Source organism: Neolamprologus multifasciatus, chromosome 23, assembly GCF_963576455.1.
Source record: "Neolamprologus multifasciatus chromosome 23, fNeoMul1.2, whole genome shotgun sequence".
NCBI classification, from domain to species: domain Eukaryota; kingdom Metazoa; phylum Chordata; class Actinopteri; order Cichliformes; family Cichlidae; genus Neolamprologus; species Neolamprologus multifasciatus.
Window position 1 is genome coordinate 23,197,585 of NC_140460.1, and position 27,940 is coordinate 23,225,524.

Sequence of the window (27,940 nt, forward strand, 5' to 3'; positions counted from 1 at the left end):
CCCAGATCTCACTTTCTAGTCCTCACCTCTCTCTCTCTCTCTCTCTCTCTCTCTCTCTCCCTCTCTCTTCTGCAGGTGTAGATAATCCCATCTCTACTCTCTCTCTTTATCCTCCCAGACTTTTTTCCACCTCTTCTTCACACCTTGCTCTTTTGATTTACCCTCTTTCACTTTTCTCTTTCACATTTTCCTTCCCGTTCTTTTCCTTTTCTTCTTAAAGAAACATTTATAATGTGGAAGACAAAAACAAATGGATTAAAAACTAAATACACCCCTGATTCAGTAGTTTGTAGAGCCCCCTTTAACAACAATAAGTTGAAGTAATCATTCTCTGTATGACGTTATCACTGTCTCACATCATTGTGGAGGAATTTTGGCCCACTCCTCTTTACAGCATTGCTGCAGATCATTAAAAATTTAAGGTTCTTAAGGTCCAACCACATAATCACTGCAGGACCTTGATTCGTTTCTTTTTCAGCCTTTCTGTTGTACGTTTCTGCTCTGTTTGGGATCATTGTCCTGTTATATGACCCAGTTTGGTCCAAGTTGTAGCTGTCAGAGAGATGTCTTCACATTTTGTTAGAATACATTGGTATAGAGAAGACTTCATGACTGCAGGCTGTCCACATCGTGTGGCTCCAGAATAAGCTCGAATCATGACCCCTCCACCACCGTGCCTACAGTTGGTATGAGGTGTTTGTGCTGATATTCTGAGTGTGGTTTTGTGCTTTATGGTCAAACATCACCACTTTGGTCTCATCTGGCCCAAGGACAGATGAGCAAAATACAGATTCAGATTCTTTGAGCATTACACACTCTGACCTTGAGGTAAAGTTCCTGGGATGTCCAGTCCTGGGAAGATTGTGCCATTGTTTCAACAAACACCTGAATGCTGCACACCAGGAAACTGCTAAAGCTTCTGCTGATGATCAGTTAATGTAGTGCAGTCGACTAGCACCAGCTGGCTACTACTTACCCTCTTAATACAGGCCGATGTGAAAGCAAGGATAAGGGTGTACTCACAGGACTGAGTAGGGTCATGGATGGATTATTCTGTCATGCTGATCTCTGTTAAAAGACTCACAATATTTCATTTCATTATCAGGTCCCAGTTCCATCCCCATGAAACATTTGCAACCAGTAAGTAATTATATGTGCGATGTATTGAAAATGTTGTGTTTTTGCTGTTAAATAGATGCACTTTTCATTTAAAATATCAGGTCAAACTTTCCTAAGCAAATGAGAAAGAGGAAGCGCAGATTGTCACATCCACTTTAAAGCTTTTACAGCGCAGCATGAAACAAAGCAGAATGCACGTACTGCACAATGTTGCACACATTGATCTTTTGTGGTTTGGGGCAAGAGAAGAAACCCCTGTTACACTCAGTCTTTCATAAACATTACTGCAGTTATGAAACGAGAAGACTCCAACTACCCTGGAACTGGCTCCTGTTCTAGCAGCGTGAGGTTAAAAGGGAAAGATTAAAGAATATTGCCGCCCTTTTGTGTTTTTCTTTTGTTATGTGAGGGGAAAGAGTCATCATAAAACCCTCGTTATACCTTAAAGAACCAATTATGTGATTTTCATATAGTGTTCGATTTATCTTAAGATTGTGAAACTCATTCAAAAACATCCTTTAAAAGACAAACTCTTTCTTGGAAAGTCGTAAATTATGACAGAGAAGTCTGCACAGATCCCATGTGGGGAGACACTGAAGGTTAGAAACCTGGTCAAAATATACCAAAAACATTCCTGCTCACCTTAAATCTATAGTAGTTACAAACACACACAAGCCTTTTATAAGCTAGCAAGAGTTTAATTCAATATAGAGAAACATTCACAATTACTTTTCAGTAGCTTTTGTCATGTTTTTTTAGTTTGTTCACAGAAACAAAACTCTTTCTAGAGGAAAGCTGCGCTGCTGGACTTAACAAGAGAGATTTACAGCAGCAAAAATCTGGTGCTTCTAGCCAAGCTGTAATTTAAGTAATAAAAGACTCACATTGTGATGAAAATGGTTTTATTTTCATACGACGTTACATTTCCGCACATTCGTATTGACGTTCTGATTTGTCAGCTATCCAAAGCCCGGTAGGCATTTACAGAAGTGCTGCACAGTTTTAAAGTTGAATCAGTAATCATTACAAATTCATCCATGAACAAAATGTACAAACCCACGCAAAATTTATTTTAAATTCAACATCCCAGAGTTTGCAGAGTTATAAAACCCCCTGTGTCGGAGCAAATTTCAAAACCAAACCAAACTAAATTTTTACACTAAATTTAGTTTGAGATAAAAACTCCAGGTTTCACCGCACTGATCTGCAAGTACTGTTGCAAAAAACTGCACTCCAATCGATACCTCTGGTATACCACTGAATAACTCTGGAACCTTCAGTTCCTGAAATTTTCTGTAACACCAATGAAACTCGCAAAATTATGAAATAAATTCCATTGAATGCCTGATACACACTCACCGTATGCTTACGGACATCAATCAGCCAGTAGGTGAAAAGTTGCAAAAATTCATGAAGGCAAATAAAAAGATAATACAGTGATAGAAAGAAGAAATTAATCATACTGTAATACACGAAAACTCCTACTGTCTGTACTTCTGAAACGTCAGGATTTCAGCAAACAAACCTGGCGCACAGGGACAGTTTAGACCCCTTAGGGATGCATGGCTCAGTCACACAGGTGAAAGTTGGACTGCAACCTCTTTGAGAATAGAAAAAAACTAGTGGTTGCATGGATTTGTTTGTTTTGGGGGGTTTTTTTTTGCTTTCGGTTATTGATTGCAAAAGTTCCAACAAATAACTAGTCTGCCTCACAAGGTGACTGAGAACAGTCGCGTTTGACTCAAACTCACTGCAGTCACTCTTGGAATGATTGCCAACAGGTTGCAATCAATCTGGGTCAATCTGCACTGATGACTGCAATTCATCTGCGATGTGGCACTGGTTGTATTCTGGTTATAGTCTAATTTAAAATCAATGTCATTTTACTGTAAAATCTCTGTCCTGCAACAACTGCATCACTGTTTGTGGAAGAATTTCTGAATTCGTGTTTTTGATCTACGTATTTCAAACTGGACCCTGGTTCAAAATAATGAAAATGAATGTCTATATATGCAGACAGCAAAAGATTTCATTTATTATTATATCATTATTGCAAACAGAGTGCGCATAATTATCAACCTGACCCTAATTCAACTGCAAACTAATAGCGGACTGATTCTTTGTAATTGCTGTTTTATTTCCATCCTTCATGCACCAAAGCCGGTCTGAAGAAGACGACTGACACACACCTGGTCTCCAAAATCCAGAGTTTATTGCACATGGTTGCAATAATTTTGGCTTTCACATACTATTTCCCTAGTGTGGTTTAGCAACTAGTTAGCAGTGGGCTAAAATGACCCATTTTTATCATAAAAACATGTGCCAAGTATAACAGGTTGCCATAATGTAGCAGGCCACAGTGTTTGTGTGCTATTTAGGAGCAGCTCAACTAGAAAATAGAACACAAATAAATTCACAAATAAATACATAGATTTAAGCGTGAATCAGTGGTAATGGCATTTTTATTTATATAATGTATTTCCTTATATATGTCAACTCAATGTGCTTAACAAACAAACCTGTGTAGGTTTACGATGCCTCAAAGCAGCAAAAAAAAAAAAAAAACAGCAACACCTGTTAAGTGTAATTAATTAATAAAGAATAATATATGTATTTTTAAAGCAAATAAGGAGAGAATTACAGGATAATTCAACATTTAATAAAAACTAAATAAATGCAATAAATTTAGAAGAAAAATAAAACAGAAAACTCCAAAGTTTAACCAATACACAGCATAAAAAGTTGCACATCATTTGTTTATTAATTTATTTATGTTTAAATAATTATTTTTAATTATGTTGTTATGTCTTTATTTTGGCAGTTTCAGCCATATAGTATCCATATAGTCCCGATCATTTTACAAACATAAACCACTTCTCGTTTTTTTTTGTATTGCTTATTAAGGAATTTGCTTAATTCTGATTGGTGCTCAGAAGCATATGACATCACCATTTCCCAACTGGGCCCTGCTCACTTCCACCCTGTCATCATTGGAGGGAAATCTAAACATAACAATCCTTAAAATGAGATATATGGTATATAATAAATTTTGTTGCTGCTGCAAGTTCTAACATGAATCAGCATGTCCTGCTTCGTCAAATAATTTGGCTTCGTCACGAGTGAGAAGCCAAAATGTCCCTTAGATAGAAATAGCACATGTCTGTGCTGCTTTAGTCCGCCAGACGGGCTGATGAGCGCACACTAGGAGGAAGGAAGGGAAGGGGGGGGTTAGACTGTCTGAGTTTAGGCTCCATCCTCCTCCTCCTCCTCATCCTGGGCAGGATACAGTAGGCATCATTTAGTGGAGAGAGCGGTGGAAACAGTGTGGGGTTAGCCACGAGGTCGCCACACTTACTGCACGGCCGAGCTCATTTCCACTGCTGTCCACAGCTCAGGCTTCCCCTCAGAGAGACAGAGAGAGAGAGGGAGAGAGAGGGAAAGGGAAGGAGGGGGAGAAGAGCAGCCAGTGAAATGGCTCATTCACTTTCTGATCACAGCCTGACACACTCAAACTGACGCGCACACACAGCCAGTCAAACGCACACAGACATCGCAGCCTGTCTTCATTGTGCGGTTATTTGCTATTTTCGTCCCTCACTTCCCCAGTGTCAGGAAATATTTCCTCAGCCCTGACAGTTCACTTTGTGATTGCCATCTCATACCAGACTCGCCAGATTTCATCAAAATAAGCTTCTTTGTTCATGCATCACGTTATTATTTTTTTTCTTCAAATTTTCTTTTTGGTAATTTCTGCAGACAAAAGTAGAATAAACCAGAGTGCACACGCTCAGTCGCAGCACGCTAATCCCTTTCTCAAACTAATCTGATAAGTGCAGCTAATGATATTTCACTGAGTCAAAGAGGATATAGCTGTCATACACTGGAAGCCCGCTTGCATCCTTTCCTTGCATTCCCCCCTTACACACTCACACACTCACACAGATTTATGTGCAGGCATCCCCGAAGGCACGGCGGTGCTGAACCAATCCGCTGTTGTTGACTTTTCCCTCTGCCAACTCTCGCTATGAAGACATCTGATCAGCCAAACGGTCGAATACCTGAGCTACACTCCCGTGCTAACGCCGCACGCAGCACTGAGCGCGAGTCCGTTCGCCGTCTGCTCAGAGTAGAAGCTGCAACACAAAGCGGCCAAATTTGGTGTCAGTGTGTATCGTGTATCCAGGCCCTGATTTCACAGTGCAGGGAGAAGCTACAGGTTCAAGACATTTCACAGAAAAACAGAAAAAAAAACACCTGTTCAGCATGAGAACGCATGCTGGGATTGTTAGAAAAATCAAGCTTCTCTACAAAAGATGTGACAAAATATTCAAGCTACCCGAGAGATGTTTAAAAAAAGAAACTTTTTGAATTGATAAGAGCTGCAAACCATGTTCTGCTGCTACCAGATGAAACCCAAACTCAGTTTTGACAGCACTGTGAAGGGATTTCAACTTTACTTTTTTCTCTTTTTTTAATTTGGCAGGAAAAAGGCACATTAATGGACACCAGTATACCAAAAATATGAAATGCAAACATGCCAGATTATAGCAGAACCGCTAATTTACATGTGTAGTCCCGTTTTACTGCCGTCATGCTAACGTGTCATATCTCCAGGTGGCCCTCAGGACATTTCCTGGTATTTAAGTAAGTGAATTTTATTCATATAGCACATCTAAAACCAAAGCGCTTTACAACAGAAAAAAATGTATGTTTTCATCTTGAAGGCAGTCACAGCTGATGCTTGTCTGAGGTCAGTTTTGGTCGCCTGATGGTGAAGACTGATTAGGAATCAGCATATCCACCACATAATCAAGCTGTAAGTACAAAGAGTGACACTTTATAGCAGATTCCCTAATGCAAAGGAAATATATTTTTAATATCAGGTCAATCTAAAATCTAAAAGTACGGTTATTCTGAGCCCAAACGAGGGTTTCTTATCACGAGCACCATCTACTATTAACCCAGTATTTGCTCTGTTTTGACACAGTTAAGCTTTACACTTTTAAAGCTTAGATTTTAATGGTTACAGTTACTGAGTGCTTTTATCCCAAAATGAATGTGGCAAATGTAATCATGAATACACAGACGGTAAATGTTTGCATGTATTCATCTTAAACTTTACTGCTGTTTATTAGACATGTAAACATATGATCAACTAAAGTGCATTTCTCCTGTTTTTCCTTGTGTGAGAAAAAAAATTTGCTCTTTCTTCATTTATTCAGAGGGAAAAACAGGTCAAACTGTTTGCAGTTAGTACAAATACTTAAATCTATATATGTACTAACAAACAGAGTCAGAGTATCAGTAGTAGTAGTATTCCTAGTTTCCTAATTTTCTTGGATTGTGTCCTTTTTTCATGTTGCTAGGCTCCACTCTGATAACTAAAAATCACTCTCACTCTGATTGTAAACTTGTCTCCGATACAGTTTCCCTCCACGGCCTCAGTGTCTCATCCAGGGATCGATACTACCACACACCACAGCCCTTTACTCACACTCCAGCCTGGCAGTAAGGGATTGCAGGAAGCCCGCGGGTCAATGGCCGGGTCCCAGTCAGTTGATGGCCATTCGTTAAAGAGCGGTCGACACGGCGGAGTTGGGTGTTAACGGTGTCAGGCCTGATACTCCCGCCGGGCCGTTTTCTCCTAATGACCACCCAATCAATAGCCGTCTGCCCTCAGTACTGACCAATCACATTGACATCTCTTGCTGACACATTGAGCCAGCGGGGAAGAGGAAGTTGCAGCTGTGCTGCAGGTCCACCACTTCTGTGAGTATACTGGAGGACATGTTAGTACCATAGTCACTGTCCCAAGAACAGCTTTATTAACAGCACCTCTCAGCTAATTTGAAACTGGATCAGAACTACTTTTAGCTCACTCAGTTACATATCAGTTATGTTAGCATGGTAGTATCTCAACCACTGCATTACTATGTCATCCACTGATCTGCTGCTTTTAATTAATACTATATTTAAAAACTACTCATTACTTTTAGTAACCACTTTTATTAATTATTTGATACATTTAGCTAAAGCTAAAGTTAGTTAGGGTTAGCGTCATTTTGACTGATAATTTTGGCAAGATTGCCGCTTTTTCAACTGTTTACTCATTATGATTACCTAATACTTGTCTTTATCCACACAATTTTTAAGTGTTTAAATTGCAGTTTTATCTGTTGCAAGTTTATCTGTTGAGATTTTTCAGTCACATGACAATAACTTGTCAGTCATTTCAGATGTGCAACACTATTAACCCTTTAAGTTAATGAGAGCACTAAGTGACTATCTGACAGCCACCGGTCGCAAGGGAAGAAAATTTCCTGACTTGCTGGCAAAAACTTCCTTGTGATCCTTTTGATCATGACAGCAGATTGCCGTAGTCGCCTCTGCTTTACATGAAAGATGCTGATTTGCAAATTTTTCTGCATGCTCTCACAATTTATTCTATGAGCGGTGGTAAAAATTTACCAAAGTGTGTCTTGAACAGAGAATGTTGTCATCAAAGTTCGCTTTTGCCACTCTGTAGGTAGCAGGTGTTTGCAGATAAATCAGTGTCTTCTATGCAAACTACAGGCGACAATCTGAATACTACCAAAACAACTACAAGGAGATTTACTTTACTTTACTTTGACAGAGTTCAGAGCAATGAGTAGACATTTTTCCCCTATGACCTAGATAACTTTTGAACAATATGAAAGCCCAAGAGTTTTAGCTATTTGCTAACTTTAAAAAAAAAAAAAAAAATTAGTTAGTTTTTCAGTTAATCTTTTATTTTTAGCTAGTGGTTGAATTTGCCTAACTGTAGTTTGACCTACAATAGCTTACAATAGCTTATCCATACCTTCAGTTGCTAATTTTTCTTTATAACCTTAGGCAACTGTTTCAACAGCAGAATTTGATTTATCCATATAATTTTCAACTATGTATTCAATAGCAATTTTACTGCAAGTCCTAGCTTACTTTTACCTAATAATTTCTAACATTTTCCTCTTAACTTTAGCTAGCTTTTTTTAGCAAACTGCTAAATTAGCATATCTATACAGTTAGATAACAGTTTCCAGCTGTTTATCTGTACCTTAATCTAATAATTTCCAGGTTTTTATTATTAATTTTATCCCACTATTTCAGTCGTTTATCTAATATGTGAAACTAATCATTTCATTTGTTTGTTCATACAATTTCCAACTGTTTATTCACGCCTTAAGCTAGCAATTTCAGCTGCAAGTCAAAACTTAGTCTGATCAAATAGCTTTTTGGGTTGTTTATTGTGCATTATTGGCAACAGCTAATTTTGCATTTTTATACTGTTAGAGAATCATTTTCAGCTGTTTACTGGTACCTATTAATTACTAATTTCTGAGTTTTTATATATTATTGTCAGCCATTCAATTCAGCTGTTGAACTACATTTTAGCTGTTTGTATTTACTGTCATTTCATTTTGAACATTTCACAATAATGTTAGCTAATAATAATTAATTTAAACAGGTTACCTTTACCTATACTATTAATTCAAATACCACAAATATTTCATATTTTTTCTTTCAGTCTTTGTGTTTTTTCTGCTCAAAGCAAACATAAATATTTGTTTTTTTCTTTATGTAATTATGTTTTTATTTATTTGTTCCTTTATTCAGATTAGACAGCTAATCCTTCCACGTGGAAACTGCAGAAGTACCCTACCACCAGTAGTTTTACCCAGTTTGGGAATCACTGGGTTATGTGATGCATTTAGACTTTTATATGAATTAACTTTTAACAGGCTACATTTAGAGTGCATATGTTAGACTTAATTTGTTTCAATTGTAATCGTTTGTGTCAGACTGTAGTGATTACTAATGGCGCTTAGCCTCTTCTATTTGCAGAAACAGACTTCATAATACTGCATTGGGCTTTTTTTTTTTTCTTTTTTTTCTCTTTTTTTACTTCTGTGACAAATTCACCTGTGTCTCTGCTGGTGAACTTGTTTCTTTTTCCCTCTTTTCTCTTTTGGGGCGAGATATTTTTATCAGCTCCATGGGGTTTCTTTTTGTATTTCTGCCTCTGTCTCTCTCTCTATGCTCTTGTCAGCTTTTTGGCATTTTTTTTTATTTGCAAATAAACCAAAACCAAAAATATTTATATCTAAATAAAACCAGGAGGTGTTTGAACGTAGCTGGCATTGTTCCCTGTGACACCTCAAATCACCAGCCCTTTCCTGAAACCCATCCATCTATCCGTCACTGCGTGCAGCATCACGGTTTTGTATGTATGTTTAGAGTGAAGGGGCAGGAAATGGACGAGTTGTGGAGATGAAAGGGGATTCAGGCCACGTGGCAGCGCCAACACTGGAGCCTCAGTCCTCTGTGTCTGTCGCTGAGTCCCTCTGTCTGTCCATCTGTCCCTGCGCTCTCAAAGAGACGTTTATCCCACCACAAGGGTCATTCAGAACACACACACACACACACATATACAGAGAAGAAAGAAAGAAAGAAGCACACCCTCTTCTGACTGGACAAATGGACACTCGGTGATGAGTGAGGCTCTTCAGGGTGCTTTAATCGCCCTGTCCAATGAAAGTAAAGAGCTTTGTTTTTAACCTAAAAGCTGACTAATGCCTAAGATACTTGGAGGACAAAACAGGCAGAGAGCACACCTTCTGTTGATCTGTTTTTATTGCACAGCTTAAAGCAAAGAGACATTGCAAATACAGATTTTTGTGTGCTAAGAAAATAAGCATTTTTCCAGTGTTTCTTTTTTTTTTCTTTAATGGTTAATAACCCACATTTGAAGACGCATGTTTTCACTGTGACAGCATTGTTATACATCAAATTGCTTTGTAGCACTTTCTGCAATCAAGATAGCTATCACTTTATCCGGCTCTGCTCCACAGCTTTGAAATGCTGCACAGACACAGCGAACAAATCAGCAATAAAATCGATTGTTTTTTCAATGGAGTTTGGAATTAAAACACTGCATGAAGAACAGGCACAAAAATCCCTTCGTGTACAGTGAGAAGTGCATTATCTGACATTACAGCACGGCTGCAGAGCTTACAATACTCTGCTACTTGAGCTCATTCATAAAAGAAAAGAAGAAAAAAAAGCAGGAAAAAAACGATTCACATCAACACATTATGAGCGTTTCTGTCTTACTGTGAGCGCCGAACATCACATTCAACTTGACATGATGTTGAATAAATGGGAATCGTGTACATGATGTAGAAAATTTCCGGTTACATAAACTGATAAGTCCCACCTTAGCTCTACCGAAATGAAACGGTATATCTGAGAGGAGCTGGCGATGGAGTATTTTCAGTAGATGTGACAATGTGACATCATGCTGAGGGGAAATGAGCAGGAGCAGAGATATATTCCCCCCCAAAAAATAAAAAAATCTACCGGCTCTATCCCTGAGCTTTACTGACAAAAATGTCTTTAGGTGGTGAGGATTATGGATTAATCTATAATAACTAGTGAAGGGAAAGAGAAAGGAAGGAGAGAAAAAAAAAACAGTCTCTGGAGCCTCGAGTCTGAGATACTTGCACGAGAAATACTGCCTCATCATCTAATGTTCCCGCTAATATTCCCAAATTATATCGTTTAGACCTGTATCAGTGCTCCAGAATTAATCATCATTTCTTTGACACTGCCCATCCCCAGAGTTCATTAAATAAACTATTTCCCCTCCTCTAATTTCTACAAGTTGTGAAGTCATTTTTTTTCTTTTCGGTCCCCTTCGCCCCCGCCCCCAACCCCTCCATTTCTTCATAATCTGTTTATCCGCAAGTGTCGCATTACATTTGCAAAGCAGCTGGGGGGACCACTGCCATCTTGTATGGAGGGGCTTCAGCGTGATTACCCGGCCTCGTATTTGGCGCGCACTCAGACTTGTCAAATCCTTTGATCTGAACTGTCTTCATAATCACTTCAAAAAGTCTTCCTGAGAGCGTGAGGGCTTTACAAATGGGCTTCCCACTTTCACGGGGCTACACTCGTACTCCCTCTCAGTGTCTCTGGTTGGGTGTGTGTGCTTCCTGTGCATGTCTGCTTTAGCCTCTGCTTTTCTATTAGTGGGCTAGAAAAGCGTTGTGTTCATTCTTCTCCACCTTTATCGTGGAAAAAAGACAACTAAGCATCTTCTCCAACCTGCGCGTCATATTAAGCCATTATAATGTCACCTATTCATTTGGAGGTTTGATTTCAGCATTATGTCTAAAGTGGGACAAGTGCTAGGTCAGGTGGATCCAAAACTAGGGCACAGACTTCTTAAACAGTCTATTAGTACAGTTAACTGGGAATTGAGACATTATTTGTTGTAATGTTACTTTAAAATGTTTTCATGGTCAAAAAACCTGCTGGGTGACTCCTAGTGGCTCATTCTGCTCCCACCCTGTCAGTCAAAGTGGCCACACCCTCAGTAAACCCTCAATAAATAGGCCTTATTATAACTTAAATTAAAGGTCACCTCCTGTACAGTTGTCGACGAGAGCTAAATCATAATAAAGAGCAAAACCATTAATTGGACTGGGCTGTAAACATGTTTATTTCTAATGTGACGTTTGGCTGTTTAACATGGGAGTCTATGGGGGTTGACTCACGTTTAGAGCCAGCCTCAAGTGGCCATTAGAGGAACTTTTTGCCACTGATGCTTGGCATACCTGTCAGAGATCTTATGTTTTTGTTATATCACACACTAAAGAGAATGAAAAGTTAGTTAACTGCCACAAATGGCATTTATATTAGCTAAAGATATGCATTATTAGCAGCTATGCCTCTAATAATGCATATCTTTAGACTATAATGGGTGAGCTGTATTAGAAGTCACCCAATGCATAGTCATGAAAAGCTAAACATGTTTAAACCTAATATAAAGATGAAAATTTTAACTTGGGAGTCTCATGTTCAGATCCAGCCTCGAGTGTCCATTGGAGGAACTGCAGTCTCGGTATGCATCCATGCTAATAGTACAAATACAGCCAAGCTCCATAAGTATTATTTATCATGTGTAAACAGTGGATAATATAGCAAATCATCAGCAAAACAGCACTCCCATTAAGTAAATGATTCAGGCAGGGATGTTCTGAGCAGAAGCCCTTCCTCCACTTGCAAACTTGCAACCGTCATTTGCTGCAGTCGCTGCAGTTACTGCAGTAAACGCCGTAATGACCCTTTAAACACCTTTAACTTCCACACAGTAAAAACACCTGTGTGGGTGGTGTGCACAGCCCTGCAATTAGGCCACAGCTTGTAGCCCTCCATCGCTTCAGTTTGAGTGAGATTTATGTGTACGCCTATTGCTGCTTCTGTTTAGTCATATGCATATATTATATACAGTGTAATGTGAAGTCCCTGCCCCTCCCTCCTTGTGTTGGGGGGTTTACATATGTACTTCTTTTGTAGTTCATTATCTAAATAGCTGCACATTTCCTTCCTTCTTTCTCTGATATATCCGTCGGTCTACCGCTGGATTTTGGAGGAAAAAGCCTGAACCGATAGAGATAATGGTGGCCTTTAAGTATATTTTTAATAACCTGCCCCTGCTGTGCCACCTGAATGTCCCCTCTCCCCCTCTCTCTACACGGATGGATAGATGGATGGATGGAGGTGGAAGTGGTGACGGTGGCAGCAGCAGTGGCAGCAGTGGCAGCAGTGGCGACAGGGGAGGTGAGGGGGTGTAAAAGGAGCACCCCCGCCCTCCTTCATTCTGCGCTTCAACAATACCATTTGCATATTTTTATACTCTGTCTTCCTCTCTCCCTCTCTCAAAGAAAACAGCCTGAAGCGTGAATACTCCAGCAGCAGGCGTGCAGAGGAAAACGGAAGCTGGGGAGACGACGTGTCCGCTTTCGCTGGGTGGGGGAGAGAGAGAGACAGTGCAAGCACACACACACACACACACACACACATGCAACCCTTACCTCCAGAGGTGTTGCATCAGGGGTGAGAATGAAGGGGGGGACAGGGGGGCAAGGAGGGGTGACCAAAGTTTGGTGTGTGTGTTTGAGTATATATGAGTGTGTGTGTGCACCAGGGGAGTGTGGTGCTCCTGAAAGAGACAAAGAAAAAAGCAGACATTAGAATCAGATGGACACACTGTAAAAAATAAATACATAAATGCAAAGAAATTTATTAAAACTGAAGACAATAGAAAAAATGCAGTGAAATGAGCTAAGAAGAGCTGTTTCATTGTACTTCAGCTTTTTGATTTTGTGCTACTTTACACCAATTCTTCACTAAATTTCCAATATCATGATTTTACTCTGTTTTTTAACATATATTAATTTGAGTTACCTAAGTAATAAAGTCGTTTTAGAATATGATCCTCTCTTAAGAGTTAAACCCCCCAAAAGGTCATTTTCAGCAAGGTAGAAATGCTGCTTACACACTGATGCATGGATAATAATAATTAGATTATATAATATAAAATAATCTAACACTTACAGGGGCATTTATTCACTGTGTGTGCTTTATTTTGAGAACTTTTTGACATCATTTGACTTTGCAAACATGTGAATGCAACTGAGTGTTTTTTTACAGTGTGGTACCGACATTTAATTATGTATCAGATATTAATTTATTGAATAAATTAATATCTGATACATTTGTTTTTCATTTGTTTTATTTTTAATTAGTTTAACTTTTTTTTTCTTTTTTTCTTTTTTTCAGTTCAGCTTAACTTTCAGATCAGGTTTGCTCCTTTTAGTGATTAAATGTTTTATTTCAAACATGTAAAATATAAAAAATATATTGTACAATACACTGTAGGTCTCTTGTGAAGCAGAAAAGCAAATGACATAAGTTCTATTGTTCTCAAATCATTAGTTTTAGTCTACTTTTTCATTCTTTATCCTATTGGCAATTTTTATCAGGGGAAAAACTTAAGAAATTAAAACAATCAACACTTTTTGAAGGCGGATGAACTTTAATTCAAACATCTGAGACTCAACAAAGAAACACATCAAAATCGGTATTGTTTTATTTTTGTTACTTTCACATTAAAGTCTAGCTTTTATTTTAGTTTGCTACAATGTCTGTTTGTTTTTAACAATAACTTTTGGTTTTCAGTTTGTGTTTTTTAACCATAATATGGTTACTTTTTAGTTGATTTTACACAGAAAACATTGAAAATAACGTACTGCTAAGGACTAAAAGACTGAATTTCTTCCATATAATCTTTAATAATTTTATTTTATCTCATCTTTTGTGCGGCTCACTGTACACTTTTTCAATATCTCATATTCAGCACATTATTTGAGTCTTTTTCTCTGTATTTATTGTATTTATCTGACGTATTTTACTGAGGTTGTGGGGGGTTTAAAAATGTGCTCCTACAATTTTTTTCATTAAATTTAAGTTACTTGTTTAGATTTAAATACAACTTTATTTATTAAATTTTAAAGCTCTTCATAAAAAGGACTGTGACCTGAGCTGCTCTCCTCTGATTGGTCAGTGCCGGAGACGCTTGATTGTTAGCACCTGATGTTGAGTGTCTATTTGTACAGATACACTGCTCAACTTTTGCTTTGTAATACAAGAAGATACAGACATAATTAGATATTACAGTGTAAACTGATTTAATGTGGGGATACTTCATATCAAGGGGAAGGAAGGTATGTGTTGTAGCATTTGTGGATACTTTGTCTTTCTGTACTCTTCTTCTTCCCAGTGCTATGAATTCAGGTCTTTAACCTTCAGCCTGCCTGACGTTTAAACATATGTAAGTAGAAGATGAATCCAAAAATGCAGACTTTTACAGAAAACAGCTCTTTGTAACTCAAAAATAATAATTTTAGCAAATTCAAAATACTTTTAGAAATCAGCACATCAGTTAGTAAATCTTCGGCTTGTTTTTTGATTTCACATATGTAAATATATTTTTTGTCTGTCTGTCCTTTCAGGTGAACGTTAAAAAAACACTCCATCCAGGCTGAATTTCATCTTTGTTTTTAAGAAATTTATTTATTTTTATTTTTATTTTATCATTTAAAAACTTTACTCAAACAGTGAACTTACCCTTCAAAAGTAAAAAAGTAAGTAAAGTTAATTTATAAAACCACTTTCACAGACATAAAGCCACAAAGTGCTTTACAATCAAAACCCTGTAAAATACTGTCGTACCTCATTGCATGCTGTTGTCTATTTACTTCCATTCAGATAAAAATGACTGAATTACTTTTAGGCTACTCGTACTTGTTTAGATAAAATTTGTGCACCATCGGCTTCTTTTTTACATCAAAAACACAAACTAAATAATGCTTCAAACATTCAGACACAAGAAATGTGAAGATGGGTATTTGACAGCCATCCTGTCAATATTATAAACACAGTCTGCAGTCTTCACATCACACAGTGCTTAATAAGCAACCGAACAGGAATAAAATGACGCTCGAAACCTCCCAGAGAGTGCCACCCAGTAAACATCTAGCTCAAGGTAAACATTCTTGTCCCCAAGAATAAAAGTAAGCTGCTCTAAAGTCTAACAGGAGACGCCTCTTCTCCTTAAAAAATTAAAGAAAAGCCTTCTTAGAAGTAAGCAGTCCGTTAGAAAAGATTCATTGTTGAGCTAATTCTGTGATTCGTAAACTTTTTTTCTGGCAAACAGAAAACAGTTGACGCCCCACACCATCAGAAAAAAACAAACAAAGGATCTCCAAAAGATTGTTTCCACCACTGAAAAAAAGAACAATTTTTGCCATCCAAAAGTCAAAATCTGGGGTTATTATCTCAAAATTTCAACTCGCTAACTCAACTTCGGAACTTTGGAGAAACTAATTAAAGAATTTGAGGTAGTAATGTTAAATTTTGAGTCATTAAGTCAAATTTTTAGATAATAACCCAAGATTTTGACTGATAAGTGGCAAAAAAACAACAATACACATTTCAGTTGCAGAAGCAAGCTTTTAATCTGGACTTCAGTTGACTTTCAGTATAAAATAAATATCTGAAGGTGCTCACGCTGTGGGGTGGGCACCTTCAGTCCTTCCAGAATCAGTTGGGATCTTTCTTCATTCCCACTAACTTTGAGATTATTTTGTGTACTTCTTCTTTTCAGTCTTATGTGGGGATGTTTCTGGAAATGTATCCACTCGATAATACTTGTACGATGGCTGGCTCCTCTAAACACACCAAAAGCACCTCTCATGTCAATTTTAAGGCCTGAAGTGGCACTCTGTGGCATCTTCCTGTGTTTTCTATTTCTAGTTTAATCTATGCAAACATGACTCGCTTGTGCTGCCTGGTCTATAATATAAGTTTGCAAACACCACTCCATACTTTGTGTTGTCAGCTCTTTCCCGGAAACATGTTTGATTTTAAAGAACTACTGGGCATCTCGATGTGGCTAAGGAGCTCGACAGAAAATAAAATGTATGTAAAAGAACAAAACAGTGCCACCTACACAGTTTGATTGGCAGGTTGTTTCTGGAAAGTGCAGCACAGAGATGCAGCAGAACTGCAAGCCATGAAAGATGGAAATGAAGCTGAGATGAATACACTTTCCCCTGGTTTTCACCAAAGCTGCTTTATTGTCAGTGGCATTTTCTTAATTTAAGTCCAACTGGCTTGTACTTGCAGGGTATAAGGAAGAAAAGGCCGGGATCAGCCACTGAATCAAATATTTTGCATACAAATGGCATTTAGAAATGAGAGGATTGATCTGAGGTGTGACACGGGCTCCTGTGGGTGCAGTTTTATCAGCATTGAAGACTCTGAGCGGCGTTACGTAACAGTGTCGTTCAGAGGTGTCGCTGGAGGCGGAGGAGGGCACACAGGTGGGAGGAATATAGGTTAAAGTGGAGTTCGAGAGAGGTTTACGACATATACATCACCCACAGCGGGAAATCTAAAAGCAGGGCGATGTGTTCCACTAGCAATCTGATACCAAGTAAATACAGGTCCAATACTGCTGATACCAATACTGATACCGATACTTTGATCCTATTAAGGCAGGTTACATATGGGAGAGCAGTGTGTCATAATGAATTTTTCAGAATTCAGTTGGCTATGTTCTTAACTTCCCAGTAATCGCTCCAGTATCGATCTAATACCGATACCAGTATCGATACTATCGATACTTGCATCGATCAGCCTACATCTAGCTTCCACCTCACACCTACAACATGAAGGTTTCAGTCTCAAGAGATGCAGATGTACTTTCATTTCACATGACACCTTGCTTTACCTGAAGCTCAGACAAAGAAGTAGGAAAACCTCGAGCTTTCTGTCATTTCTTCTGTTTTGACAGTGAAGACATCTTCAGTGGCAATATATAGTAATATGAGCACATGTGATGCCATATGTTGTGAAGAACGGTGGTTTTTGACCTAAATTGATGACACTTGACACGCTGAAGTTAACACTACCTTTCAGTCTGTGTGAAAACTATTTATAATCAGAGCTGAAACTCCCCGAAAAACAGATCCAACTTGTTTCTGCTTGGCTGAAAGCAAACCATGCTATTCTGTTATTCATTTTTTCTTTTGGGGGTAAAGGGGAAAAAAGTCTGCTGCACAGCAAATAGAGAGTCACATATTCAATACACATGTTCACACGCAGCCGACATCACTTCCTGGAACGACAAACTGACAGTGCACGACCAAAAGCCAAGAGCTGAGAGGGATATTTGACTTGACAGTCCATGCTGAGGCAATTTTCCAATGTGGTTGAGCAACAAAGTTCTATTGTGCTTTGCTCTGTGCTGCATTGTTTAATTCTCCTCTAATTACTCATCATTTATACAGCCTAAAGATCCCCACTCAAGGTAAGCTAAATTAAAAAACAAGCTCTGAAATGAAAACAGACTAAAGAGTCTAGCAGGATAAAACCAAGTATAACCTCCTTTCTCTCCAGTTCAGTGACATGCAGTATTTCCCAGCCTGGTTTGCAGCCCGCACTAAGGCCTGCTGGTGAGTAATGTGTGATGGGTGTGAGCTCAGAGGGGTCGGCGGCCAGCGTGCAATCTCCTCAAAGCCGCTTTTGTGGTGCTGCTGGCTTGAACGCTCACTCCAGGCTATGGACAAAGAAGGGAGGGAGAAAATGGGGAGGAAAAGTGAAAGGGGGAAGCTAGCAGCAGCTCCGTGGAGCAGCGAAAGAGAGAGTGTGCGTCTAAGTGTGGCCAATCATACTCCTATTGAGGCTTTTGCAGTTGTAACACTTCCAGAAATCACGTCTGGTGTCTCTCCTCGAGACTGTTGCATTAAGGAGTTAAAAGGTCGGGGAGAGATTCTGTCGAACAACCCAATCAGGAGGCTGCTTAATATGTACAAATCCTTCAGTGAACTCTATGAAAGCCTGAGTTCATGGGCTGGATGGGTAAACAAATTTAACAGGGAGGGGGTTCATTTGGCTCAAATCATGTATCTAAAAAGAATACAATGAAAATAAAGAAAAAAGAAAACAGGAGATAGTGAATACATATTGTCACTTATGTGCACTAGCACTCACAAAACAGAGGATTTTAACTAAAATGCCCTGAAATATCCATTAAATGTACATTTTAAAGAGTGCTAAGAGAGTCGATCCTATATGATTAATAAGACTATACACTCTACCACCGTTACAGACTACACAACAAATTTAAGGATAAACAAGTTCCTCTAAACCACATCATGACTCCGTACGCTTAATTACGACCATTCACATATGGGACACTCATAGAGAAATGTAGCCACAGTTATAGAAGTGCAAAAATATCTGTCTTAGATTGGAGAGAGAAAGCAGGAAAGACATTTTCTCAAGGTGCAGAAGTCAATCTATGAGCTCACCAACCACCAAGACAGGACTGTGAGCGGGGCTGGACTGGGACAAATAGTCAGGTCCATATTTTTGGTCCAGACAACCCACCATGATCACTCAAAAAATTTATATATATATATATTATGCACATATCATGTATACATTTCTTTCTTTTTTTTTAATTACAGATATTAGAACAGTTTTTAATCAGGTCAGAATATTCATTCATTTTACCTGAACCCTTAAATCGCTCCCTTCCTAATTATCTCCATCTAGTTGTTACTGGTACTACTGTTCACTGTAGAGCAGCAACGACAGATAACATGTCGCTTCATTTGACACATTTTGCTGCATCTATTTTTACTTTCTTTTTATTGTTTTCTTTCAGCTTTCCAGCTCCACTTTTTTCCAACTTTTTCTATAGACTGTGGTTTGATTGAGACTCAGTTAGCTACCATTCAACACTTATACCAAAACTTCAAGCAAGAGCTGGTTTACATTTAGCATAAAGATACATTTTCTAGCACTATGATTTGAGAAAATAACATATTTTAGAAATTATGTCAGTAAAAAAATCGACGTCTAACAGTAAAATCCTGATTGTTGCCATGTTGTAATGCTAACTTTGCTAGCATTAATTTTATCTTTCGGGCCAGAGCTAAATGATAAAGCTGATCATCCATGGGGGCAAGAGCTAGAGCTAAAGCTCTAAAACATAAAACCTTACAACTTCTGCATATATACTCTTAAGCCAAATGCTTCCAAATATGTAGGGTTAATAAATTGTTATATACTTTAGAATGGTTATACACTTGGGAAAAAAAAAACCTACAAAATGAAAATATCTCCAACTCTAGGTATCATTGCTGTAAATGCCTAATCCTTCATGTAAAAGCATAATAAGATTTTCTTAAACAAAGCCACCTACAATAGCTAACCACCTTCAGCATGGCCAAAAGAGAGTGAACTACACCACCTAAACACCCTGTTATGGTTCATTTTTTGCACGTTTGTGACTTCCACTTTACCCAATGTGTGTGTGCAAGAGCTGTAAGCTGAGGGAGGGGAAGAGGGAGAGCCATCGAGAAGAAGATGTATGTAAACCCATTTCCAAACAAATGGGCCCGACTGCACAGCAACGTAGAGAGGTGCCATAAGCGTCCAGCGTGCATAATGCCCGCATGAATCAAGACTTCCCGGCTGTTGAATGTGACCACACAAGCTTGCGTTTGAATAGCACATATCATCAACAACAGTCGCCGACCCTCAACAGCAAGGCCCCATTCTGAAGTTGGGAGTCACTGATCATTATTGTAAACGCCTTGAAACTGGAGGTAGCTAGCCACATTCAGTCACTCATACATGTTTATACAGTTTGTGTATGATGGAGATGCAGTGCAATATAGTACATGTAAAACAAAAACAGGGGAGGTTCAAAGTGTTGTGCTGAGGACAAATAAGTGACAAATAGAAGGCTTTTAAGAGCCTATGCAGCAGTGCATTTAGTTTTAGTATGCCCTTCCAGGAAGCCATTGCTACCAATAATTTCACTTCAATATGGTAATCAGTGACCACACTTTTAAAACTAATCAGAGCTTAGCTCCCTAGACCAGAGCTGTAAAATCATAATGCAAGGAGACAAACTGTATTAACCCTCTCAAGGCAGGCGTTGCCGATTTGCAACAGTTAAAAACTAACAACCTGATTACCCCACATACATATTTTATGAGGTTTTTTTTACTCAGAAGTACCACTGCAAGACTTGGTCGTGCATTAGCAACAAAAAGTTTAATTTGAGCCTGAGAGGATTAACTTTAGGACTGATTTGACACTAATAAAGTTGGTTAGAGGGTCTTGGTTACTCTATCATGTTGTCCTTGGTGCGCCACTGCCAACTTCTCAACTAACTTTTTTTATTCGCATTTTCCAATAGACTTCCAGTTTCATATAATGAATGAAGTCCTGTGGAACTGTAGGCTGAAACTTCACATGGCTAAATTATTGAAACTATTGTCATGTTTTGGATAAAAGGAGCCATTGTTGGATTTTTACAGGTTTCAGTTTTTGACCACAAGCCATTTTACAAGATATGCCAGTTAGATTGTGCTTTGAAATCATCACCATGACCAGCTAGTGTCATTTAACTACCTTTCTAATATAATTATCCTTGGTAAGTGGAGGAAGTTTGTCTTTACTGTCACATTTTTTTAAAATTCGGACACATAATTGATAGTTCCCAATAAAAAGGAGTATCGCTAGTTGTAGGAATTGAATGACTCTCATACATCATCTGTAATGTGACCAAATTTCTTTATATTTTCACAAGTCCAATCAGAGCGTACAGCAATGTGCAGTATTAAAAACAAAATCTTATTTTTGTCAATACATTTTACAAAAATGAACACAGTGGAGCATGTTTAAATACAAGTCCAGGACAGTTCAAGAAAAAGAATCCTTAGATTATTAAAACAGTGCAAGAGAGTAAAGATCACCAACTTGCAGTAAGAACACTAGAGCCATTATTCTCAGAATTAAAGACTGTTGCTCATGTTTAAAGTTCAAACAATCTGAACGATAAACTGAGAACTGTCTGAATAATATTTATTTATAAACAGATTTAATTTTGTCCCCTGATTGCTAAAACGTTGATAACAGTTTTTTTGTTTGTTTTTTAAGCCAAAACTCATATATATATATATATATATATATATATATATATATATATATATATATATATATACAGTATATATATATATATATATATATATATATATATATATATATATATATATATATATATATATACAGTATATATATATATATATATATATATATATATATATATATATATATATATATATATATATATATATATACTGTATATATATATATATATATATATATATATACAGTATATATATATATATATATATATATTCTAGCAGCACATGGTGTCCAGGTCCAAGGGCTACAACAAAGTCAACTCTGGCATTCAGCCTGCATTAACAGCCTTGTGCACACTACTTTTAGCATTTCCACCACTCCAATTACACATTCTTTACCTTCCCCTCCATCCAACCTGTGCTGGTCCCATTAGAGCTGTAGATTTTCTGCTCATTTGCTAAGCATCATGCATCATCAGACAGATGCAGGTTTGCGCTGTCTGTCTGCACATGTGCGTCAAACCTGCACCCAGGCACAAGCTCACATGTGCGCATGCGTATACAAAGGGCGGAAAAGAAACCAAAATGTGCAGCTTTCTCTGCTCTGCAAAATACAATACCCACAAAATGCTGGTTCACATATACACATGATCACCCTGAGAGGCCTGGGTCTGAGCAAGGGCCCTGCCTGGGGATGTGTGTGTGGGGGGGGGGGGACTACCCTTGATACCCACAACCAACACAGCATGCATGGCAACAACAGTATGTGTGTGTGTGCGAGCATGTGTCTACAAACACAGAAATGTGTTTGCACGCATTCGAGAGGCTCCACTGTGACACAACAAGGCCATTATTTATCCCCTGATTGGGATGAAGGCAACAGCATTGGATTTGCACTACGCTGTGGCTCCCATAAAGACCAAGAGACGACATTTCCTCCCCATTTCCCTCATGAATATCAAAGACGAGGCAGCGCCACTGCCACAACAACACATAAGGAAAAATTACAGCCCTATTATTTTATTTGCATTACCTGTAATAGGCACCATATTGGGCGCTGTATTTATTGCCTTATCAGCAGCAGCTTGGCTGTAAACATTTGCTGATTTATTAGTCATCGGGCTTTACCCAAACATCAGACGTAATTACTGAGCAAATAGCGCAAGGACGGGATCGGGAATTTGGCGGGTTTTGCAGTGGATTGACCAGACTTAGCGTGCAGAAAGCAGGCAGCTTTAGCGCTGGAGGTAGAACGTGTCCATCACAGATGGAAGATCTGTTTTTTTCCCCGCCGCTGGCTCGGACCCAGGCATGCCTATAGTAGCTTCGACAGGGAATCAAGAGAATGGCTATTATTTGTACAGCTCTATATCCAGAGTGAGTCCTATCAGGGATGTGGTTAGTGTTGTTTTTATTCTTTACCTGAGCGCCTGCTTCCATCCAATTATGTTGTTTGTCTTCTCAAAGACCCCAATACCTCTAGCTTTGTGCACCCCCCACCCCTCCTCCTCCACGCAACCATGCTCTTCCCCACGCTGTTCCACAAAAAAAAAAGTTAGATAGAACTAGATCCATTAAGTTGGTGAAATGAACACTCAAAGACAAACACACACACACAAAAAAGTGGCAGAGCGGGTTACCCTAGGTGCGCCGGTTCTTCTGTTATCCAATTTTACTGGGATTTGGAGTGATTTGCGCCTCTCTCCCCGAGGGAAATAAATACTTTGATTAATGTAATCCTGGGCAGGGAGGTGCCACGAGCCCCCCTCTTCTATCCTCGGGGACCGCCACTGTTTAACAAACAAAAACAAAACAACAACAAAAAAGGCAGTAGAAGAAGACGAGGAACATAAAAAAAAAGCAGGAATGACGTGCAGAGCGGCTGCAAACCAGGCCGCTGAGCCAAAGTACGAGTCTGTAGAGTTGATTTGCAGCGGATTTGGTTTATTTATTAATTACTCTGCTTAATAACAGAATATCAGTCTTGATTAGCATGTGTAATACAGGCTAATAGAACAGAAAAATAGCAGCGTGTCCGTAAACTGATTTGCATACACAATAAAACTGGGTTTGTTTTGATGCAGTTGCTGCTAGAGGTGGGGTGTGTGTGTGTGTGTGTGTGTGTGTGTGTGTCTGTGTTTTTGTATGTGTGTGTGTTGGGGGGGTTAAGCATGTGTGTCCATGCTGATGTGCTTTACATCTGTATGTGTGGTGCAGGAAAGGGAGAGGGGGATGGATGACTGTGTGGCACCCAGTGAGGTGTGGGGATAGACTGGGACAAAGCTGGAGCACACACACACCTTTACCCCTCACTCACCTCCTCACTCTTTTATTTCCTCCTACATGTGCCCGCCTTCACCTTATTCCATATGCGCTCAGCCTCAGTGCAACTTTTGACCTTTGTTTTTAAATTAAATCATTTTAATTACAATCTGTTGCTCTTGCTCAACTTAAAACTTGGTTATTTTTTGTCTAATTGAAAGTGATTTTTTTAATTCATTGTCAGAAAGAATTACTTATATATATATTTATATCCTCTCTTTTTTTAAAAAGAGGCACAGCCATCTCTGTTTTTCACCAAATTATAACATCCCTGCTGATTTCCAATCTGAAATCAATACCCGGCCCTGCTGATGCAACGCCTGAGCCAGGACTCTTGTTTGAAATGAGCACCAAGCGTCACTACTGAGTGAGTCCTGCGATAACACTAAACATATAATCTTTACCTCCGCGTTGGCCTATTTGCAAGCTGTAGGCCTATAGTGCTTTCACCGACTAATACAGGGTAATTACCAGCCCCGTGTAGTGCAATATAACTCTACGGTGGCCTTTAATAATAGAATATTAATAAAGAGCCTCTGTCTCGTTTGAATGGCTGAAGTATGTGTGTGTGGAGGGAAAAAACCCCATTCATGTCTGAAATTGAAGGCATGTTTAATGCTTAGACTCAGTGTGGCCCATTTAATTAGCTGTACAGGAGCTACATTATCATTTAAGTGCTCCAAGTTGGATTCGGCTTTAAATCAACGTTTGGCCCCCGACTTGGGACGCACTCAACGTATGTCGCGTGGGGATTAGTGGGGGATAAATTATGGGTGCCCATAGGCAATTTATGGCAGCATAATTAAAATGGCGGGAAATGCATCAATATAATCTGAATGTTGGAACTTGTAGTGGTGGAGTGCCTCCCCAATAAACCGCGGATGCAGAAAGTATAGAGCCACAGTGACCAAACTCAGCGATACTGCAAATTCTGACATCAACTTGATACCAAGTAAATACAGGGACAGTATTGCCGATACCAATACCGATATCTTTTACCTATAAAGGCAGCTTATTTAGAGAGCAATGTGTCATGATTTTTAAATTCTGAACACATTTCAATGACCACTAAGTCACTGTGATTTTTACGTTTCCAAAATAATTATGTATTTAACACAATTCAGTGGGCTACATACTGAACTTAGGTGATAAGAGCAAAATCTGAACCCGCACCGCTGTGATCTGATGCCAATACCAACGTTGGTATCGATACTAACGATATTTGAATGGCTCCACCTCTGGATATCTGAGGGGTTTGAGGGGGACGGAGTGACACTTATTTGGTGTTTTTTGTTGTGTAGTGCAGGTGCAGCAAGTATACTCTGAATTAAATCAACTTTAAAATGTTGCTCCTGGCGATCTGTGCAACTTGGCTCCCTGCTACCAATAACCATCACTGTCAGAACGGGTGCATAACGCAGAGTGATAACACCCAGTGCTTTTGCTGCTGCTGCTGCTGCTGCTTGTGGTGATGATGAGGATGATGAAGACTGGATACTAAATGGCCGGTAGAGCAATACGGGGAGGGATGAATTGCAAGAAAGAGCCTTTGACTTTGCTAATAATTATTAATGTCCCCGCGTCCTCGTCTGCTTCATATGGCTCAGACTCATCGCTCAGGCGGCTGCAGATGGCGGCTGAACCACTATGCATATGAACCGTGCAGGACTGCGCTCTCGCTGATAGGCTCCTGTCCCGGATCGATACAACAGCATTCCTTAGAAAGCTGAAGTTTTACGCGGAGGTCTAAGACATATTTAGAATATATATATATATATATATATATATATATATATATATATATATATATATATATATATATATATATATATATATATATATATATATATATAGTTTCATTTCAGTATATATATAATATGGTGTGTTAGCCCCTGTTTTTCAAAAATGAGCACCACATCTTTGTTGCAGTGACCCACAGAAATCAGTCACTTTTCCTGCCGTGGGCGGGCGATATCTTAATTGCCAATCTTCCCCGTTCAGCCATCGATTCATGCCATAAAGTGGGAACGCACCTACGCGCACTGCAAGAAAATGTACATGTACGTAAAGCCCATTTCATGCCATTCAGTCACTCATACTTTAAAAAACAGAAGGGGGGGTGGGCTGAAAAAATGCACTGGCACACAGCAAGGTGAGGGTGAAAGGGTCCATTTTTTTCTTGCAGAATTACAATTTTCTTGTTTTTTTCTTTTTCTTTTTTTAAAGTGTGTGTGGGGGGTAAAATCAGCTAACTAGGTTTGTGATTTTATGAAATAAACTCTTAAATAATTCAAATAAAGCCCACAAATATTAAAGATGCAGGGTTTTTTTGGAGGGGGGGGTTGCAGTGTAAGCTGCACCATGAGTGAGCGCGACACCTGGCGGCAGCTTCATCATTCTCAATCGTCGAGGCCAACAACGACTTGCAAACCGTTTCCTCCACCTCAGCACCGACCGGACCGCCGAGAGGTGGAGAGGCCTTTAATGCAGCTCAAATACACGAGAATTTATTTAATAAATTACAAAAATTATTTACATTAAAAAAAATCATGAAGAGTCAAGAATGTGGTGTTGATTTTTGTTCTAATTAATTTAAAGTTAACTTCTGCGCATATCTGAGATGAGTCATAAATGAGAAAACGTCGTTAGAAAGCGATAATTAAAAAGGAATAACAGACAAATCAAGCGGGTTTGTTTGCCCCTCTCCTTCCGCTTGGAGCGGGCAGCACCGGTGCTGCTGGCCCGGGACACACCGAGCCCCTTTTCATCTCGACTCCAGTGCACAAACATACAACTTAATGCGACCAGTGTTCCCCCTCTTTTATTGGGCTCACCATGGCTACCAAGCGCTGGGCTCAGAAATGCTCTGCCCCCTGAATCAATGAAGGGAAAGAGGTTTTTTAACCCGTGAGAAAAAGAAAAGAAAAAAAGTCACACTCAGCAGCTCCTCAAATCAACTTCGACTGTAAAATATAACACAAACTTATTTCCTGTGCCCACTCCTCTCTTTGCCTTTATTAAAAAATAAATAAATAAATAAAAAGAAAGAAAGAAAAGAAAAGAAAGAAAGAAAACCTTTCTTGACGCTCACTGGAAGATCTCCAAAAACCAAAACACACACGACAAAATCTGAAGTCATCCACATTCAAATCCGCGCTATTTATAAGCCTTTTTTCTCTCCTCTCTCCTAAACTTTAAACAAACTCCACAGCAGTGGAGGATCGATTCGTATTAAAACCCATTTTCATACTGCACTTGCCTACGCGAACTCTCTGGAGGATTCCACTGAGGGGTTTCCACTCTCTCTCTCTCTCTCCCTGCTTAAAAATGTGATTGATTGCACTTTTCTCCGGTGGACATTCGCTACAAAGCAGCACAGCATCTGCCCGATATTTATATATATATTTAATTTAAAAATAAAAATAAAAAAGAGAAAAAGAAAGGAAAGGAAAGAAAGAGACGGGATGACTGGGGTGCAAACTGCGGCGAGCATATTGATTTTTACGCATTCAGGAGAGAGGAAACCAAAAGCAAGAAGACGAAGAAGAAGAAGAAGAGGAGGAGGATACGAGTGCAGGCTGAAATGTCGTTTAAAGGACAGACAAGGTGGTGGTGGAGGTGGGGGAAAGAGAGCAAGCCACGAGCGAGAAGAAGAACAAGAAGGCGATAAACTCCAAAACATCCCTCGTGCGCAAAAAATAAACAAACAAATAAATAAATAAGCAAAGGTTATCGATGATTGTTGACTTACCTCGTGTCCGAGAAAAGTGGAGCTGGTGCCGGTGATGGTCGGTGTCGGTGTGTGTGAGTGTGTGTTGGGTGGTGTTGTGTGTGTGAGGTGGGGGGTAATAAATAAGCTTCACCGTTGCTCGCGTGCAGCCTGGAAACGGTTATCTGTGTGTCTTTTTCCTACGACTCGGTGCTCCCTGAGATTTTCTTCCCTCTGCCTCGACTGAGCAGGAGCTGTGCTCGGCTCCGCTATTATTTTCACCAAAATGTATGAAAATTTATGCAAATGAAAATCAGCACTAACTGTTCGTCTCTTGTTGTACTTGGGGATGATTTTTTTCCTCTCCCCCCCCCCCTTTTTTCCTTTCTTTCTTTCCTTCTTTTTTTCATACACA

General features: G+C 39.1%; 1 long non-coding RNA gene across 1 annotated transcript; it reads right to left on the reverse strand.

Annotated features, from left to right (window-relative positions):
* Positions 1-5,109: 5,109 nt before the first annotated feature.
* Positions 5,110-27,933, reverse strand: LOC146491555 (uncharacterized). Its single transcript, XR_014872405.1, has 2 exons — positions 27,568-27,933; positions 5,110-13,144 (listed from the first exon to the last, which is right to left on the reverse strand). It is a non-coding gene; the product is annotated as an uncharacterized LOC146491555 (long non-coding RNA).
* Between the last annotated feature and the right edge of the window lie 7 nt (positions 27,934-27,940).